The following is a 20,524-nucleotide window of genomic DNA, read 5'->3' on the forward strand; positions in this document are numbered from 1 at the left end:
AGTTTCTTTTTCTTTTCTCATTTTTTTTTTCTTTTTTTTTTTTTCTGCTCCTTGATTTTTTTAATACACAAGCAAAGCAGAGAATGTTTGGAAGATTATATCATTAGGATAAAACTCTGGTCCAGTCACCTGAAAAAGTCAAGTTCCTCAAGTTCCCCAGAAAGTTAAAAATTACCTCAGAGTTACCTATACAGGGGAACAGCCGAAGCTGAAGACTGAGACACAGAGAAACCTGAAGATTCTACCTGAGATAGCACAAGAAATAAACAGATTCCAACGAAATAATAAGCACTTATATGTATTTCTTTGCCCTAGGTTTTCCTCTAGGTCAATTCTGAAACAACTTCCAAGTGACGTAAAAAGAAATATAAATGCATTTTATAAACACATTGGTGCTAAAATTAAGCCTAAATTTTTCCTCCAGTCAAGAGAGAGTAAAGGGCTTTTGTCCATTTGGAAAAAAAATTTTGCAGAAGGTTGTTTTGCAGATGCCAATAGAAACCCCATGTGTCTAATGTCTTTTTAGTTTCAGCCTTCACTGAGAGTATCAACAGCTAAGAAACTGTTAACATAACTGAAGGTAGTTAGAAACTCATGTTAAAATAGAGACAGTATTATTCTAACTTATAGCAACCACACTACCATAGGAGATTAGTTGCTTGAAGTTACTTAGTATGATTTCTAGCCATAGTCCATACATTAAAAAATATTGGAAATTAGGAGCTTAAGTAGTACAGACCTGTTGGATACTCAGAACAGCAGAACGAAATAATCAAATTATTTCTAGTAAGCTAAAAAAGGATAGGAGATTAATAACAGTTGGTGTGAATTTGTCAGGAATACATCTTGGTAAACCAATCAAAATTCCTTACATAAACTATTATGCTATTGTAAATACAGGAGAAAGAGTAGTTGGTATACACTTGGGTTTCAGTATCCCTCTGCCATTGTTTCACATAGCGTTTCCAAAAGTAAGCTGAGAAAACTGTCTAAATGAAGGTATTAAGTAGATCTCACATGTGCTGGAAAAACACTGTCATGTGGTAGCTTCCAATTGTTAACCAACATCAGACTAGAAGAGGTATCAAATTGAGCCCTGGACATAACTGTTCTGAGCTTGATGCAACTTAATTTTGCCTTTAATGACTTGAATGATTGAATAGATAGTCCTCTGATTACATTTACAGGCAATGCACAAATCAAGTGGAAGGTAAGGAATTTGAGAAAAAGGCTTTTCATTTCAAATAATCTTGACTAACTGCAGAAGAAAAAAGAGTGTATACACTAATAGGAATAAACAGCAAGCTATTTTTTAAAAAGATGATTGGTAAAAATATTACTGATTTTTTTGCCTTTTTTCTTGAATTACCACTTTTTTGCTTATCTAGAGGAGTTTCTATCATTCAAAATCTCATCCTCAGAAATAAACCTAGTCAAACTAGCTCTTTATTATGTTGAAATGTACTTATCTAAGTCATTAAAATTTATTAATTCCCACTTGCCTGTAAGGGGCAGAGAAACTCATCTTTAAATACAGAAAGACTGAGGTTATAGCAGGTCACAGTCAGAAGCTATGGTTCCCTTCCCTCTTGTCAGCAGAAAAGATGGTCTAAAACATTCTTCCCTGTCTGGGTTTTGATGGGATTATTATTATTAGTATTAGTATTAGTATTAGTATTAGTATTAGTATTAGTATTACTAGTATTACTATTATCATTATTACTATTATTATTTTTATTTTATTTTATTTTTGAGCAGTCATTCGGTAGATTCCAAAATAAAAGATGAAGAATGAAAGATTACACTAAGATACAAATAGGCTTGACTCTGGATAAAAGGGTAGCATCAGCTTGCTGTACTGACATATAATACACTGTCAGTGCTAAGACAATTGCACATTTGAAACCCAGGATAAGTGATCATGAAGTAACAGGTGTCAATTTGAATACAACATACTGTGTAAATATCCCCTAAAATTGAAGAAAAGCCTTGCAGAGTTTGGGTTGATTTGCATTCTCAGTGAGTTAAAAAAAAAAACGTGTGGGTTTTTAGTAGGTTTTGGGGTGTTTGATTGTGGTTTGGTTTGGTTTGGTTTCGTTTTTTAACCCAGAAAGTTTTGTGATATTTCTATTAAAAAGACAAGAACAGCTGTACCTCCTTTGTTTCTGAAAGACATTTGTCCAAGCTGTTTATAAAAATCTCCAAGCAAGATTCCATGTCCTCTACAGACGATATGTTCCATTGTTTCAAAACTTATACCGTCCCTCTCTGAACTTCAAGTTTCTTATATGAAATGTATTCTCTTATCCATTGTAATTATAAAAAGCCTCTAATTTATTTATGTTTTTCATCCATCCTTAATCCATGTATTTTTCAATCTCCCCTTGTATCTTCTATTCATAAGTCAAACTAGTTGAGATCTTCCAATTTTCTGTGTAGTGCCTGTTTTCTAAAATTCTAATTCTTCCTGGTTTTGCTAATTATTTTCTCCTGATCCACAGCATAGTGTCCTGCACTTCAGTTGGGGCCTGAGCCCCTTGGGAGGTAGCACTGGTTGTCTCGATCTCTGCCTTTAGCAGACCTCCAAAGATCATTGAGTCCAAGTTTCCATGCTAAAGGGAGCCCTGATAAGATTATATAGCACCTTATCTAATTGCATTTTGAAAACTCCCAGCAACAGAGAGTCTACTGGGCCCGTAATTTCCTGTAGTTTCTTGGATCCTCTTTTGGGCCCTTCTTTTATGTGGGTATAGCATGTGCCCTCTCCCAGTCATCAAGGGATATGCCCTGATCTCCATGACATCTCAAAAATGATAGAAATAGAGTTAGAAACTGAAGAAATATTGACACGAAAAGATGTAAAGCCTAGGAAAGAAAGAGGAGAATAAGAAGACAACAAGAAAGGTCAAGGACGAGCCCATTCCAGGAGCAGTGGAGAACAGGAGCTGCCTGAAGGACAGCTGCCTGTGTGGCAGGGACTGAGCAGGTGTTTGCATTCGGGGTTGATGAGCAGAATAATGTTCAGCTTAGTAGAGTCTTAGTCCTAACAATTCACTATGTTTTTTAACAGCTAAATGGGTGCTCTCCTTGCTGACACAGTGCATATTCTGCCCACACAATCCATCTGTGCACAGATGCTCAGGCAAAAGCCATGAACTAAAGGAAAGTTCATAGTTCCAGCTCCACACATGTGTCCCTGCCTATCACGTCCTAGGATGCTGCTTTAGTGCCATGCTGTATAAACACGAGGTTTGAAGGCTTCCAATTATTGTGAGCCCAACTATAGTACTAGTTCGTAGAAAGAACTCCAAACTCATGGCTGAGATGCATCAAGGACAACCTGGTCCTAAGGAGATTTGACCCTGAAGGCATTTCAGGGAGATGGCATCAAGGGCAGGGGCTGGGCGTTGCGAGTGACTGGTTGTCCCTGGCTGCTTCTCAAGAGGTAGCCCAGCATTTTGTCACTGCAAGGTACACTCACTGTATCAAAAGGAAATGAGGAAATTTTAGACTGATTACACTAGCCTTAAGAAATGGCATTCTCCACTACGTCAGCTTCCCAGATATGACACCATTTTTTAAAATGTCACCACTCTTGGCAGTTTAAAAACATCCCAACCCAGCAATCCTCTCCTGGTAGAGCATAGCTCACAAATTCAAACTTCATTCATATTACATGATGTACCCTTGACAAATTGCCAGTTTCAATGCTTTCCCAGCTTTATCCTTGAAAAGTCATTTGTATGTTCTTCCTGAGCTCACAGCCTCAGCCCCAATAGCTTGAGCCTACACCTGCACCCAATGATAGGTTTCTTTTTTCCTTCCTACCATTCCTGCCTGACATGTCCCTCAGATGGTCCATATTGTGCACCCATCTGCAGTTCATGGTCAGCCCACTCAGGGTTTGGAAGAATCTAAACACATATAATCCGGCATGACAGAACAGGATGGCTGCTCCCGCCTTCATGCAGGGCAAGTTAAAGATGCAGGGCTGGGCACAAAACAGTACCTCTTCCACAGGCTGTCTGGAAAGTCTGTGAGCGCAGGTTGTGGGATGCTACAAGAACACCATTTTCATAGTAAGCAGGCACTTACTCAGGTCAATAGTTGGACCGTTACTGTATTTGTCCAGCAGCAAGTACTCCAGCTGCACACCAAGAGAAGCAGACCATATATTCTTAGGAACCCCGGCAGGTCACTCTGGCAGTACAGGCCTTGTTCTGGCTTTGTTGCTAACCCAGATGTAGATTAACTTCCTTAACATGCTGTACAGTTGTCTCTCCATCTAGCAGCTAGATGACGTTCAGAGGACTTTTCAAAATCACATTTCTATGCCTTTTTCTCCACATTTTCCAAGAGCCTAGCTGAAGTATCATTATCTTCTTTTTCTTTTCTTTCATGCACTGGTCCTTTCTACCGCCAGTCTTTTATCCCACCAAATTAGTCTTTAAGTGTTATTGTGTCTTTGTTCTTGTTGCTCTTTTTCATAGCGTTGGAGCTTTGTTTGTTCGTTTTGTTTGCTTGTTTGTTTGTTTGTTTTCCAGGTGGAAAAGCTTATGTTTCAAAAGACTAATACTTGGTTTTATTTTCTTCTCACATATACCTTTTTTCCTCCACCTGAAATATGTAACTGTATGTAAACACCACAGATACCCCATTGCTTCACGTTTGTCTAGAATCATCTCCCTCTATTTTAAATCTCTGATATTTTAGATAAAAAGTCTTACATGTAACATTGTAGTTATCACTTTAAACAAGCGCCATTTTGCTTTTACTTTTAAAAAGCTTTACCTGGGGTACAGATTTGCTAAAACTGAAACTATAAAAACTGACAGATTAATACATTCTTTGGCTGGGAACATGAATAACTGAGTATAGCAGAAGGGGTAAGCAAAGGTTTTAGATGCAGCAATTGCTTGTACTAGAAGCAACAGTGAAGGACAAAGTTAAAGACACTATTGGACTTTAAGGCACCAGTTGCACACTGTTTTGTGCCTTTTTTCACCCTTCTTCTCAATTAGGCTTGTCTGTATCTTTGAATCTTCACTGAATTGCTTTGAAAACTCACACCCTGGCAAAAAGAAAAGTTCTCAGAATTTTATCATTCCCATCACAAGAATGTCCTCAAGTTCCATTTGCATATTTCATAGCAACCTATTTGTACCACAAATTGTTTCTTACTGTTTGAAATGTGTCCCTAAGAATTTGATTTTCTTAAATGTATAGTAGCAGCTTTTTACTTTTTCACAAGCTGTTTATCTGAAATTAATCTCCATGTAGTTCCTGGACAGTGAATCTTTCACCACTCGATACTTTCGATAAATATGTAGATACAGATACAATTTCTAGAAGTTCAGTATTCCTTTTCTTCAATATTCACGTCTACTTATTTTGTTTCTGTAAACATCCCATACCAATTAACTACCTAGCCAGGTAATAAAATATAAAATGCAAAAAAAAAAAATCCCATGACTTCTTTTAAGCATCTAAGCAGATATTTATCGAAATAATCCCTAGCCTGTGACAAATGAGTCTATGAAATATGGAAGGCGAGTAATTATTTTATTTCTAAATATTAATTTTTCTCATCTCCATGTTGCACTTAAGATCATTAATTAAATATGAGCATCTTTTGCTGTCTTACTACATTTTGCACAAAAATTAATACAGGTTCAGTGAAGTGGAATAACTGCGGAGGGGCCAAATTATTGAAACTAATTATCGAGGACACACTTGTTGAAAATAAAGTTATATCCACACCTTCAGCATATAAGGCAGCTGCTAGGCAGGTAAGGAATCTGCTCTGCATGGTTCCCCACTCCAACCTGGCCTACATTCTTGGATGGCAATGCATGCCAGTGTGCTGGCAGTAAGAAGTACAGGTCAGTGGAGTGCTGTGGAGATACCGCAGCCAGGCCCTGTGTATAAGGCAAGTAGGAGAATCAGATGGTTAAATTAAAAAAGATAAATGTTCCATTCCATCCAAAATGCTAGTTTTGAGCCAGCAGATGTGCTGAAATTTGTCCTGTGGATGAACTTTGCTCATTATAATATCATGTCATATCATCACAAAACACATTTCCATCTCAAAAGACATATACCTCCACCAAGCCCCTATGCCCCTTTGAGCAAGTACAGTGAAGTGTTTACATTAAAAATCTAAATGGGAGTTTTTATACCAATCAATAACAAAGGTATGTATGACTAGAGTTACTCAAGCCCCACCTAAATGTAGAAAACAGTATAAAATACCCTAACACTAGGGAAAAGTTAGGGAAGACACCACACTTTTGGGTAAGATTTGCATGCTTGGTTATACCAAGTGTTTCCCTGGGACACTTAGACTTCAACCTTATATTTGTAATCACATTAGTAGCACTATATATTCATCTTAGAATGTATATATATTTGGTAACAATATGTATTTTTTGCAACTAAAATGTATTTTGCAACTAAAGTGTGTTTTTGCAGACAGTGTATTTTATCACTGGCAGTCTAAAAGAACTTGTACCTGTTGCTTTAATAAACCTCATTAGTCATGAGAATTTCTCATTGCATGCAGTCAGACTTATAGTATTTATTATATTATTTGTGAATCTGTGCAAGTACGTAAATTCAATGGTCATGACCTGACCCTGCCCTATTAATGAATTGGTAAATCATGTGAATTCAACATAATGTTGGACTGGCTGTTGAGCACAACTGGACAGTGCCTCAAGTGCCAACTTGAGGTCGTTTGATGTAACTGGGCATCACTCAGGGGTTCAGCTCAGCTGCACCCAGCATCACAGTGAGATACTGAGGACAAGCTGGAACACAAGGGAGCTTAACTTTTGCTGAACTAGCCCTCTTAACACAAGTAATTCATCAGAAAAATATGGAAGTTTTAAAGGTGAATTATAGAGGTATGTTTATTAGAATCCATGTAAAATTGGAGACTGTCTTTACCATTTAGAGCAGAATATTAAGTGCTTTATCTACAAGTTTCATGCAGATTTTGTATATGTATCAACTGGCACAAATAGTTTGGGAGGAAAAGCAAAAACAAATTGCTATGGACTATTTTTTTAATTTGTATAGACTCATTTACAGATGGTTATGAGACTTATTTTTTTTGTCCCTTTTCCAATTACACTCCAACACTCTGCAGAGATATGCCAGTTTCCATTCCTGTTTAGACCTGTAGATTGGGAGAAATATTTTATAAAAATATAAGAATTTAGTATAATTTTATTCTTATCAACTGCCTTTATGAGGGTTTTTTTCCTGATTTATCTGATCTGTTCCTGCCCTTCTACAGCAATGCAGGGTGTCAGTCTGTGTTTCACTTTGATTTGTGTTTGTGGAAAGATCAGCAGATTTACTGGGTTTTTTTTAGTTACAAGCGAGTTTGTTATACAAACAAAAACCAAGTAAGATTTGCTATAAGGATTCAATTCATTCAATTTGCCTCCAAATTCAAAGTTACATGTAGAACTAGATTATGTTTTCTTACCACCACTTTACTGAGATTTATGACATGGGCAGTCTGTTGAACAGCGCAATCTGTGCTTTTGTAGAGCAAACAGCCAAGCCACCTTTATGGAATCAGAGATCATTTTCCTTGTCTTGCCTATACCTAGCAGGATGAGATCCGATACTGAAATGTCTTGGACTTGTCTTCCTGGTAGGGAGACTAGAGCATACACCTTAGAGAGGCAAAACTTGTTTTATTTTGTATCTCATCTGAATATCTATTCTGCTAGGACCCTAGAGTGTATCACAGAAAACTCCAGCCAGATAAGAAAGTACGCAGCCTTTAAAAGGCTTACCCCCTGTAGTTTGACACTCACATTCATATTTCTTTATTTATTTGTAATTAATGCAAAATGATTAGACACTACATAAGTGTTTCCTCCTTGAGCAAGTGAGGAAACTATGTGATAAAATATTAAAACAAATAACAGTAATTTTTGCTTTGCCATGGCAAGCACTTTCCCAAGTTTCATAGCACTGACCTATCTCTCTAGTCCATAATCACTAGTCCCTCTATCTGAGCCAATCAACTTGTAAAACTACAAAGTCTGTGGCACAAAGCTGATTTTTTCTGAGTCAACTCCTAGAAGTAGGGATATGTGTATATGCATATTTATATACTTCCCATAGTTTATTGTAGCTGTATTACTTGCTTTGTAGGCTTGAAATAAGTTTTCTTCCCCTTAAATTAAAACATGGAGTTTTGAGGAAATATCAGTTTAGCAAACTATTTCCAGGTTCTCATTTTGCTGTGATTTGCAACTGTATACTAAGCTGAGATCTTCCCTTGAAATTGTTACTATTGACAAGATAAATCAGTCTTTTTGCATCTTCATTCAATATTGTCACTTTGTGCTTGAAGAAGCATTGTGTCACTATATGCTCCATTTTTTGTTTTCTTATCAGCAGAAGTATAACCTCAAGATTTAAAAAATTATCTGCAATTTATATCTATTTGTTCTCTAAATCTACTTTAACACTGAAACCAAAAATTCACATATATTTTTGAGTCAACCTCAAGAGCCAAAGATCAACTTACTTATGTGTAAAGCTGGACATAGAAAATTCTTGTTTTTTCTTGCCTATAGTATCATGGTCTTCTGGCTTTGACATTTTCCTTAACTCTAAGACTTGCCTGCCACCACCCCAACCCTAAGTTTCCACCACAAAAAGATTAGTACTGTCAGATATTAAATGTTATCATTTAAATTAAGGAATCTCTGAATATAGGTCAAGGAGAAATTACTGAGACACTGACATAGTGGCCAAAATAAGGACTGTGGGTGTTTGTTAGAAGAGACAGATTTAATATGTGCTGGGCTTTCATTTATATACCTTATCATGATTTGAAACCTCTAAATAATTTCTGAAACTCAGTTTTTAAGATCTTCAGCCCCAGTCCACACCTTTTTCACTCTTTGTTATTCCATGTTATGATAGCAATGATCTCATCAAGCTGTAGATACATGAAGATAGAATTTGTCTTATGTATAGCCCAGGTAGAAATGAGAAGCTTATTCAGCAGAAAGAGAAGCATTAGCCAGCACTACTTTAAACAGAAGAAAGAAATACTTCTCCATGCCATGCCAAACTACATCAGTTTTCACCGCCAGTTATATTCCCACCTCCTGTGGTGAAATCAATCTCAGTGCACTGATTAAGTTCATTAATGTCCTCCTCCTTGCTCTACCAAGGCCCCTGCCTCTTGAATTAGTGTCCCAAGGAGGTTTCAATCCACAGATGTCTGCCCAGCTACATAGTTAGAAGAGCTTCAGATGCATCTGGATACCAGAGGTAGGATTTAACCCAGCAGCAGCCATTCCCTGACCAGGTTTTGTGCATTTTACACAGACAGGAAATTAAAAAAAAAAATCTCTCTCTGTATCATATGCCACTTACCATGTGTTTAGAATGTTCTTGGAGATTTTAGTGCTTTTTGCTATACTTTTGTGAAGAAATGAAGACAGATGAACTGATGGGATTAAATCTCAGGAAATATAGGTTGTATTTCTGACCTGTCCAGGTTTTTGTTTGTTTGTTTTTATTAATAAAATGTATATAATATTCCATAAGTAATCTACAAGGAGTCTTAATTAGACTAATTTATTAGTATTTATGAGTGCTTCAACGTTTTTGCATTAATGACACTATACAATAATTATAATATATTTATGCAGTGCATTCCAATTATTCTGTCACTCCAACATGGATTTGTATTTTATCTGATAATCTTATTTACCGTTTACTTTCAGCACTGATCAGTAAAACCCCTTGGGACAGACTTCTGTGCTATTTAAGTGATATCAAACACTTTGTATGTCATACATGAAGCATCGGTCATTATTATAAACTTTTATAAGTGTAATATTTTTATAGAAACTAAATAAATAAAAGTCATGGGTCAGGTTTTCAGAACTGACTTATACATGTGTACTTCCTTAAACCAGCAAGTATACTTGTACAGTAGGGACCTGCCCCCTCAGAAGTAGTTTAAAAATTACTCTGTATACTCATCTGACATCTACACAAATATTGTGGCAATGACACAGCTAGGAAAATATTTCTCTGTAGTAGTATTACAACCATAGAGTTCCTCTCCTTTCCTAGGACAAAGTTAATTCCCTACTCAAAAATTGAATTGTTTTCTACCTGTCAGTAATATTCAAATTTTCCTCTATTTTGCTTAAAAAAACCCCTTTGTAACACACACAATATATAAAATTAACATGCTACATTTTCATTCGTATTACCCATGTAAAAAGACAAAAATTATTAATTAATATTTTCTCCCTCCACTTTCCCTACTATCTTCTAATTTCACAGCCCTAGAGCCTTCCAGATGTCAGTCCAGAGCTGTTCACATTAGAAACAAGTGGAATAAGTGAAAGAAGGGGAAGGGTTTTGACTAAATGTCCTTTTTTGCTGGATTGAAAGAGCTGGCGTAGTCATAAATTTTATAGCAAGGAAGAAGCAAGAGGGTCATTTCCTGAGAGACATGTATCTTGACCACAGTGCCACATCAAGTCATGGTCTCGGTGGCGTTGTTTAGCAGCTTCCTGTTACTCCACCTACAAATTAATAAAATATTCCCATAAAATCTGACCAATAACCCCTCTCTCCTTCAATTTTGTTTACACATATGCAACTGAGGTCCCTGTCATCCAACTAAATATGCTACATCAATCAATGATTTGTTTTGCACATTGAGCTAACCTGAACTACAAGGCAAACCATAACTCACTGTATGTGAAGTGAATTGTACCAGTGTCCACATGACCTACTGCACTTTTATTGCTTAGGAATGCAGGGAAAAAAACTGGAGATCAATTTTTTTTTTTTTAGCTAATAACCTACTTCTACTAGCACATTTATTTAACAAAGGAATGTAAAAAGCAAGGAAGTCTGTTCTATAATCACGATTATTCAAATATTTCTCTTTGGGAACTCCTTTATATCCCTGGAAGATTATCACTGTATTATGTGTTTGCACATAATTGTCCTTGTGAATAATTCTTTGATATTCAGTACTGTTTCTTCCACTAAAACAAAATCTCTGATAAGTTTCACGATGTCAATAAATAGCCTTTGAGTTGCAATCCAGATTGCTTCACACAGACTTTCTGAGTAAATTTAAAACCAACTATCTACATGGCACTTGCTATTTAGGAATGCGCAGTTGCACTGAGTTAAGGGTTTCTCTAACTCAGGATGTTGTCTTAGCAAATTCTGGAGGTAAAACCCTACTCCCTTCTTTGCAGCTTCTAAGAGATAAAAAATCCTGAAGATCAGAAATTATATTGTCAGATGATTAGATAGTGACATGATTCCAGAAAGCATTAAAGAATGGAAAGAACTGGAAGGAGTGGGACAGGAAAAGATGGAAAAAAGGGCAGGGGTCAGTCCTGATCAAAGAACGAGCTTGTCCATAAGAATGTAGCATAAGAAACCAGATGCATCTTCAAAGAAACTGTCTGAAGAAGTGAGGCTGAAAGAAGATAAATATTTTGAAAAATTAAAAATGAAATGGTGGGAAAAGAGAAAGCAGAAAAGATTTTGATAGCAGGTTATGGGAATAATCAATTCGGCTGAATTTAGAGTGTAACATACATAGGTAAACTGCCGTTATGAAAACTGAAATCCGATCAGTAAGGAGGTACTGGTCTTCTGCACTCATACAAAGTAGTATGAAACAAGTTCCACAGGAGATGTCCCATGTGCTGGATGAGAACATGCTGTCCTTTGCTGGGTAAATTAAAAATTGCAGACACAAGGCCCAATAGTTAAAAGAAAATTCCTGTTTGCCCTGGAACAGAAATAAATAAAACACCATCTCAGTTTTCCACATGAAAGTCCCTTCTGTGACAGTTTTTGGAAGGTGCATTGCAAGGTCAGTGCAATCAGTATTCTCTCAAATGTACCATTAATGTTTATTTTTTATTTGAGACTGGTGACTAAAGCTTTAATGTGATTTTAATGGCATGTTAGACACACTTCAGTGTCCAGAGATGTGGCATGATATCCAGGAGTGTCATTATCTGGATTAATTATCAATAACGGGTAGATATCATTAGGGAGATGTGAAAATGAGAGAGGTAGTAAATGAAATTTACTGGGCAGAGATGCTGATAAATAAATAAATAAATAAATAACAACATCTGAGAAGTCACCAATGGGTACTTCAACACCAGTTTCAGTTTGGTATTTTGCATTACAGCTGCTGCTTCTTCCTCTATCCAAAATCCATTGTGACTGAAAGGTTTCCCTTGCTAGCTAGTACAAGCTAAACTCCTTCATAGTTGTAGGTGTACGACCATACTATATATATAAAATCCACGACCAAATTTGCTTTTAATGTGGGTAATGGTAAATTTGCAACCTTAAGAAGACTCTGCATTAGCCTAATCAGAATAATGGGATAAATGACCCTCGCTGATAAGAAGTTATAGTTAACGCTTTAGTGTCTTATGTTAAGACATGACTGATAAAACATACTGTAAAGACAATCTATCTTGAGTGATACAACGCATCATAAATGTGACCCAAAAAACTCTAAAGGGTAGTTGAATTCAGGTAAATTATATGCACCTAGTGCTATGTCAGCACTTGAAAAACCATGCTTTAATGTAATTTTTTTCTAATCAACGTAGTAAACATGACTTCAAAGTGAAAGAAAGTTTTTGTGTTCAAGACTTTTAGATAATCTTGCATTTATGAAAACATTATTTAATCAGTCAAAATTTAGCAATATTTATCTTAATATAGGCAAATACATTTTTTAGATGGAAAACAAGGTAGGTTATTCTCTGTAAGAGGGGGAGATCTATCTTGGGAAACAAAGACAGATCAGAAAGGACTTGACACTGTGTGAGTTTTTCATGCAGAGCTGTAATAAAAAGATTAATCAAACACTCCACTGCACATAGACACACACGCAAAGGTAATAAGACAATATTAAGTGGAAATAAAAAGTTGATGCTCTATTTACCCTTTTAAATATACAGTCCCTGCTCTCCAAGGTGGGGTTTTGTTTGTTTGTTTGTTTGTTTGTTTGTGGTTGGTGAATGTGTGTGTGTGTGTGTGTGTGTGTGTGTGTGTGTGTGTGTGTGTGTGTGTGTGTGTTCAGAACATAAGAAACATAACACTTAATTGTAAGCCTTGTCTCTGCTTATGCTGCTATCTGTCTGGAAAAGTATTGAGGAACTACCTGTGACACAAACTGATACAAGTTTCATTGGTGAGTCTCTGTATAGTGAAATAACAAGAATTCTTTGAGAGAAACATATATTGTCCTTCTGCAATGTGTATCCTACTTTGGAAGAAATATGATAAATTGTTCCCTAAATACACAGGAGAAGTTCAGTGATGCAGATCACAGGAGGTATGCCAAGAAAATTAAATGTCTGCCCAACTAGCAATTTGCTCTTTGAGGAACCTCTCCAAGAACACATCGGTCAGCACTTTGTTGCCAGCTTTCCACAACTTTTCAGTTTTAGTTTTGTTTCTGTTAATACAAGGCTATCGAAGACACTTAAGGCTAAGACTTTATAGTCATGTAGCAAGGATGATGCAGAGTTAATTAAATTGGTTTTGCCTCTATGCAGTAAAGATGAATGGATGCTCTAGATAAGCTAGAAGTGCTTCTGAGTTAAAATGAAACAACAGTTTATGGTTATACAGCATTTTTCACTTAAGAACCTTAAAATCGCTATGTTAATACTAGGCTAAATCCAAAGCAAAAACTTACTTCCAGGTCCAGATTAGCTAATCATGCCTTATATACCAATAGAGGATCTTTGATACTAAAAACTGTCAAAACCACTGAAACCTCAGAACTGAACATAAACAGCTGGTCTAAACTTTTCTATGAGCGGTTTTTATCTTCATAATAATCTGAAACAGCATAGCAGATCTACAAACTTACAATGTGTTTGACATCTGTTCCACTTTTTTATTACCAAATCCTTTTGAGAATCTGGTCTATTTAGTGTTTTAAAAAAAGAAAAAAAAGAAAAAGGTACTATAAATAAACTCTGTGACTTATTTCCCTTTTGCTGAGAGATGAAGATGATTGCCCTTCCAAGGATTCTATATAAATGCTGATTTTATCTAGCAACAGGCTCTTGACCTTGGTGAGGCTGACAATTACTCCGATCAAATGGGTGAAAAAAGCTCACAGATGAAAAGGGATTTCATCCACCAGAGATCAATAGGTCACCAAAAATGAAACATCAAAATAAATTATGCTAAGAAAGTTTTGAATTTAAAGGAAAAGGAAATATAGAGTAGCAATGAACAATTCAGATTGGTAAAGTGAGGAACTTTCCCCTCTGTGTGTCAACTTGTGTCTGAGAATTTGGGATCCTACCCCTCCAGCTTACTTCAGTTTTAGTTATAAAGAAAATTATTTCATCAACAAAAGATAATATTAACAGTAATTGTATACATCCATGAATGTTCTTTTTAAGAAACATAATCAAATTCTTTTTACTTATACTGCTTGTTTATTTTAATTTCAAGAAATAAATGATTATTTATATTTATTTATATTTATATTTTAACTATTTTCTGTAACTGGTTCCAAGTATGTTTTAGAATATTTATGCACTCTTTGTGCTGTAGACAACTAAGAGAAATCTGTGAACTAAAACTCACCTTGAAAACTTAGAGAAACAATTCTAGAAATACTGTAATGAAGTCCAGTTTTCACTGAATCTTATTTTTATGCTGGAGTTATATTAGCCAGTGTCCCCTTAAATTATAGTATTGTCCTGTCACTTGCACCAGCCAATATGAAAGGTTTTTTTACTTAAAATCACTGATGGATGATTGCTAACAAAAGCGAAATCAAGCTGCATTTTACATCACCCAAATCATCAAGTCTACAATGTCCCTGAGCCTACCACAGAGTAGACTCTGGAGAATATTCCAGGGGGACAAGTAGGATAACTTCATCCCTTCTAAATTCACTCCTTACAATCTATTGCATTTTATCAAACCATATCTATGCTGCAAGTCTAAAGAAGGAGTTACTATAGAGTTTTACAAAAAGAACACAGTGACTTTTTCTGACCAGATCTTCCAGCTTCAGCAAACCTTTTTAACTGTATAGGAAGCTTTTTTACAGGCTGTACACTGTAAATAGAGGAGACAGCAAGATGCGCACATCCATACTTGTCCATGGTGTTAGAATTAGAAAGGCTCTATTCTAGATACACTAGAAAATATTCATCTCCTCATATCTTATATATATTGATTTCAATGACCATAAAGATGTCTGCCTTATTTTGCTAAATACCTGCGTGCACATTTTGTATTGATACAGCTGGCCCTGAGTATGTGTGGGAGAGAGAAGCTCGTGAAGCAGCCAACAGCTTTTGATGAGTGAGAGAGGAAAAATAATTCTAAGGACTTAAAGAAACAGTTATAAACATTTTTAAAAATAGCTGAACTCAAAATACATATAACACAATAAGGAGGAAGTGAATAGGTCTTTAATTTCATGTTCTTCATAAGGACCTTAAAGCACAGTCCAGTAAGAACACATTTGTTGAAAGATACGTTGAAAGAGCAGATCAGGGGTAAGAATACAACTTTGTATTCCTGCATCTTAGTGGTTTGCAGCTACTTAGCGAGGGATGTGGAATCAAAATGGAGTAAACTGGTACATGCACCCAATGGACTCAGCTTCACTTCTGAACCCATTGCTTGCTTTATTCAGATGCTTGTGGAGATACATTGACCATCCTCTACTGCTGCTACCCACACATAAGAATTACAGAGCTGAAGCGTGAGTCACTGACAGCTATTACAGATATTCTGACTTCATTGAGTTTCTATATCTTAAGTGTCTTTTGTGTCACGAAATCCACTGTGTCTGTGATTTGCAGGCTCCAGCCCTTGTCTAAGTTTTGGACTGAATAAGTGAAGCATAAATGAGTTTTATTAAATAAATAAAGCCACATTCCAATTGTATAAAATCAAACTTCAGCTAATAAGTTGTGCTTAAATCACAGATTTTGAATTTGCAGCCTGGATTTCTTCCACTCTTTTCCCAAAAGACTGTGAAACAAATGACAGCGGTATTCAGACCTGAGAAACATCCCATTAACCAAGATTAACTGAAGGTGGTGTGAAATACATACAACTAACTAAAAAATTACAGTCCATGCTCACACCAGACATGTCCCAAATGTTTTATGCATAGTTCTTCCACTTTTCTCTTTTTACCAAGTTATTTTCAAAGCACAATTTTCATAAAAACCTGACACACTTAAATCTTTCTTTTTTCATCCTAGCAGCAAATTTCTGATGTACATTATGAAGAGTTTCAAAAACAGCAGGTAATTTTCATTATATGTGGACAGTCTGAATCTATGGCTAATTCATTACTAGCTCTCCTGCTCATTACTGATCCAGAAGGCTACCTAACACAGCTTCATCAAGCATTGTGTTATGCTTTGAGAAATGAACTGTACAGAAATCTCCCCAGCTTTCTCTCTGAGCAAGATTTTGCTTTTTTGATTTATAATGGTCTTGTCCAACATGCAATGGGGCAGATGCTCATCTGCCTTAGCAAAAGGCTGTTTGAAAGACTATAAAGTTAATCTATTGAAATTTAACTAGCACCACTATTAATTTTTGCCATGCTTAGTGTCACAAGTTTTAATGCTACAAATTCAATTTACAACAACCAAAACAACGTTATCAGATATTAGTATTCATTTATCCCATCTTGTCTCCCACAATAAATCATACTGTAGGGCCTTGAATGCTGAGAGAGAGAGAGCAAAAACGTTATTTTAAATATATACCTATATGCCCTTGGTCTTATTCAGCTCAATCACTTTGGCAAAGCCTGCCAATTTCAAGGCCTGGAAGTGGAAGCCTGCTTAAACAGAGAATGAATGCAGCAGGCGCCTCAGCGATTCAGGCATGCCTCCCCAATTAATGTCTCAGAGCCTAACTGGAAGGATTGCTTTGTTAATGCAGGCATCCCCTACTGACCTTACAGAGCATGTCTAACCATTCCTATTAGTCTGTGGAAGTTTAGCCCAGTGGAAATGGCGAAAATACTCTACTGGCTGCAACTTTTAGACTAGTTGTTATATAGTGTGGTGGTGATAATTTAACAATAAGATACCCTGTAGCACTCCATAGATTATTTGTCTGTAAAGTCTGACTTACTTGACTTTTTGATTCTTTCACAGTGTCCAAAGAAAACAACAGAAGAGCCTTTTTTATGATTTTGTGAATGGTTCAAGGAAGGAAGGAATATACTTTCTGGAATGCATCTGTTTTACTTCAGGAATGGATTTATTCCTGTTGTAAAAAAAAAAATAAATAAATTCATTTTACAAGATGGAATGGAGTCACAGAAGGCTTAATATCCAGATCCACAGGAATGCCTAGATGCTTAATTGCTACTGTAGAATCATAGCTATTTGTCAAGTACAGTGTATTAAGCGGTGCAACTACTGCATAAGTAAGCAGATTTTAAATTCTCACTCTGAGAGTGACAACAGCAAATAGAACGTGTAAGTAGGCAACAGCCTAATGGGCATTGGAGAAACATCACCTAGTCCTTAGAACCTAAAACCGTACCCAGGCACCTCCAGCACTTCACTGTCGTAAATCACAGGAAGAATGAGTATGCATATTTTCTACCTGAGGAACAACTGAGGAGTCTGCAAACACTGTATGACTATGCAGTCAGACAATCTCTGAGCTGGTGTTTTAAAGATTCTAGTTCTGTAATTAGGCCCCAAATATTACCAAAGGTTTTCCTTAGACCTAGGCTTAAGGAATGCCTCAAGGTCACACAGGAAGGCTAGATGACAGGTTTTAAGCTGTGAAACATCCCAATGCTAATTTAGTAGGGAAAAAGAGACATATAGGAGACAACTGTTCTGCAAATTGGATGTCTCAGATACTGCATCTGGGTAGAATGCTCTCCTCGATAATGCAGATGCTGCATAGAAAGAAGCAAGCAAGTGAAAGACAGTGACTATGAAAATTTTAGTGATGATCTGTAGTATGCTCTTCCCCTGTGCATTTCTGATGTCTGTAATTTTCTCTCACGTGATCTGGTTGCCATCATTTGAAAGAACTGTCTCCCTTCCTGCTTCTGACATCTGGAATTATATTGCTCTGTTTCCCGGCCTCACTAACACTTCATCCATTTTCTGAATTTCTGCCATTGAATTTTGCCCCCTCTGCTTCTCTATTTTTTTTTCTATCTTGTTCTTATTTTCTTTCATTCAGTATCTGCACAGCAATCACTAGCTGCCAAAGCATTATTGCAGAGCATAAAGAAGGCAAGTGTGTTTTTTAGGTTTTTTGTTGGCTTCCACATGAATGTTTACAAAACTGCCCTTATTCATTTACCTGTACTTGAAAACACATGCTGAAAAATCAACATCTGTGGGGGAAAAAAAAAAAGCCTTGGAAAATTTCTGTACTGAGATCACAATGCTTACATATACGCTTTCTCCCGCTATTAAATATGTACATAAGTATCCGCATGTACATATGGACATTGAAAATTCAAAGCTGTCATGATTAACTTTGTGTACTTTAACTTCCCTGATATATTTATCATTAAATCATATGTTGAACACAGATGCACACCTGTTAAAAAAAACAAAAAGCAAAAAAGAAAAAACAGGAATTTATAAGAAAAAAATAATGTTATAACTAAAATAGTAAACAGAATACCCTTCCAGATGACTACCATTCACTAAAAAAAAAACAAAACCTTACTGTAGAATTCTTAATTTAGGTACAATTTCAGTGTTACCTGTTTTTAAAACCTATTCTATCACTATTTCTCAATATGTGCTTAAACCTATGTTTGAGCTGCTTTGTGTATTTCAGTGGTACATTAATCTTATTTTTAGTGCTGGGCTGCATTTGAGATTTGCATAGATATGCAAATACTCATAAAATCAGATTCATTTTTTGAAGAAAATGGAAACATTACTGTGAGTCATACTTTCCCTCAAAATTCTTGAAAATGTAATCCAGACATTAAATATCACCGACACATTGCCTCTTAAGGTCTGATCCTATGAGATCCCTTCATTTGAAAAATGGAGAACATTGGGGTTTATACAGACTACACTACCTCATATCATGCTTACTTATATATTGAACATTAAATTTTATTTTTGCAACACAGTACATAAGTCATTATGGTCCTTTTTAAATGAGATTTTTGTGTTTTTAAAAGATAATTTCATTAGGAGAAATGCAAGTGAAAGAAGAGCAACAATAGGTATTGAACTATAGGGAAACAGAAGGTTGGATAGTATATGTGGATAGTTAAAGAAAAGAAAATTCAATAGTCAGTCACAAGTACATATTAAAGATAAAAGGATCTATTTCAGGATACATAAGAATACAACAGAAAATTTGGGTGACCAGAATAGCTCATTTGTCTAGTTAATGAATGGCCCTAGACAGCATTGCTTTCCATCAATACAACAAAACTGGTTATCAGATACAGTGTAACAGCTTATTTCTTGCACTGTCAGTCCTGGTCCTTCCTGGCTGACTGCTTGACAACTGAGAGACCTAGTAACAGACCAGCTAAATTGCTGACATGCAAGAAATTCCTTCTCTTTTAGCAAGTGACATCATTTTAGTCCACAAAACTACCAGCTTGAAAAACACTTATTTGACACAAGACTGTGTCCTGAAAATTTACATGTACCTTTCAGGTCATTATACCTAGTCTGTGCATCTTATGACTCAACATAAGACTAACAGTAGTTGTACAAAAATTACTAGTATTTTCTTGGCTATGCAAATACACTTTAGGTTCTAATTTTAACAGAAGAGCTCATTCTGAGCTATTCTTTAAGGCATCTCTCTTTTCCATGTACACAAGGAAGTTGCAGCACTAATTTTACCTAACATTTCTGTCATAGGCATATCCCACATGGCAGAAAGTATACAGGGTATTCAATCTTCTCCAAACACTGAAGATAAACAAAATAAATCACTCAAATTTTCCCTGAGTTTGTCTTTGGATCATATGTGATCCCTTACAATTACCATTATTATTTTTTAACTTCGGGGTACACTTCATATAAGTATAGATTGAGGAGACAGATTAGCCAACACGGAAAAACATAAGACCTTGTTGTCTTTCTAGTTTTAATGAGTCAGGTTCCAGTCACCTCCACTGATGGGTGGCAGTTCTGACAGAAGGACATTGAAACTCTTTTATCACAATCTTGGAGAAAGCTCTGATTCGTATAGTATTGAATTGTTGTATGAATATAGATAACTAGATCAGATTTATACTAGATCATACTTAAATGGTAAATGTCAATATATGCCAGCCATCAACACAGAACCACCACAAATTATTCCTTACTTGTACAAAGCAAATGAAGTATAGTAATATTGGAAGCTACAAAATAGAAACTGTTTGCAAAATACTCGAACTTTAGTATCAAAATATAAAACGAAAAGCTATTATTGTAAATGAGTCCAAGCTTGTCAG

Source organism: Caloenas nicobarica, chromosome 5 (genome assembly GCF_036013445.1).
Source record: "Caloenas nicobarica isolate bCalNic1 chromosome 5, bCalNic1.hap1, whole genome shotgun sequence".
In the NCBI taxonomy this organism is placed as follows: Eukaryota; Metazoa; Chordata; class Aves; order Columbiformes; family Columbidae; genus Caloenas; species Caloenas nicobarica.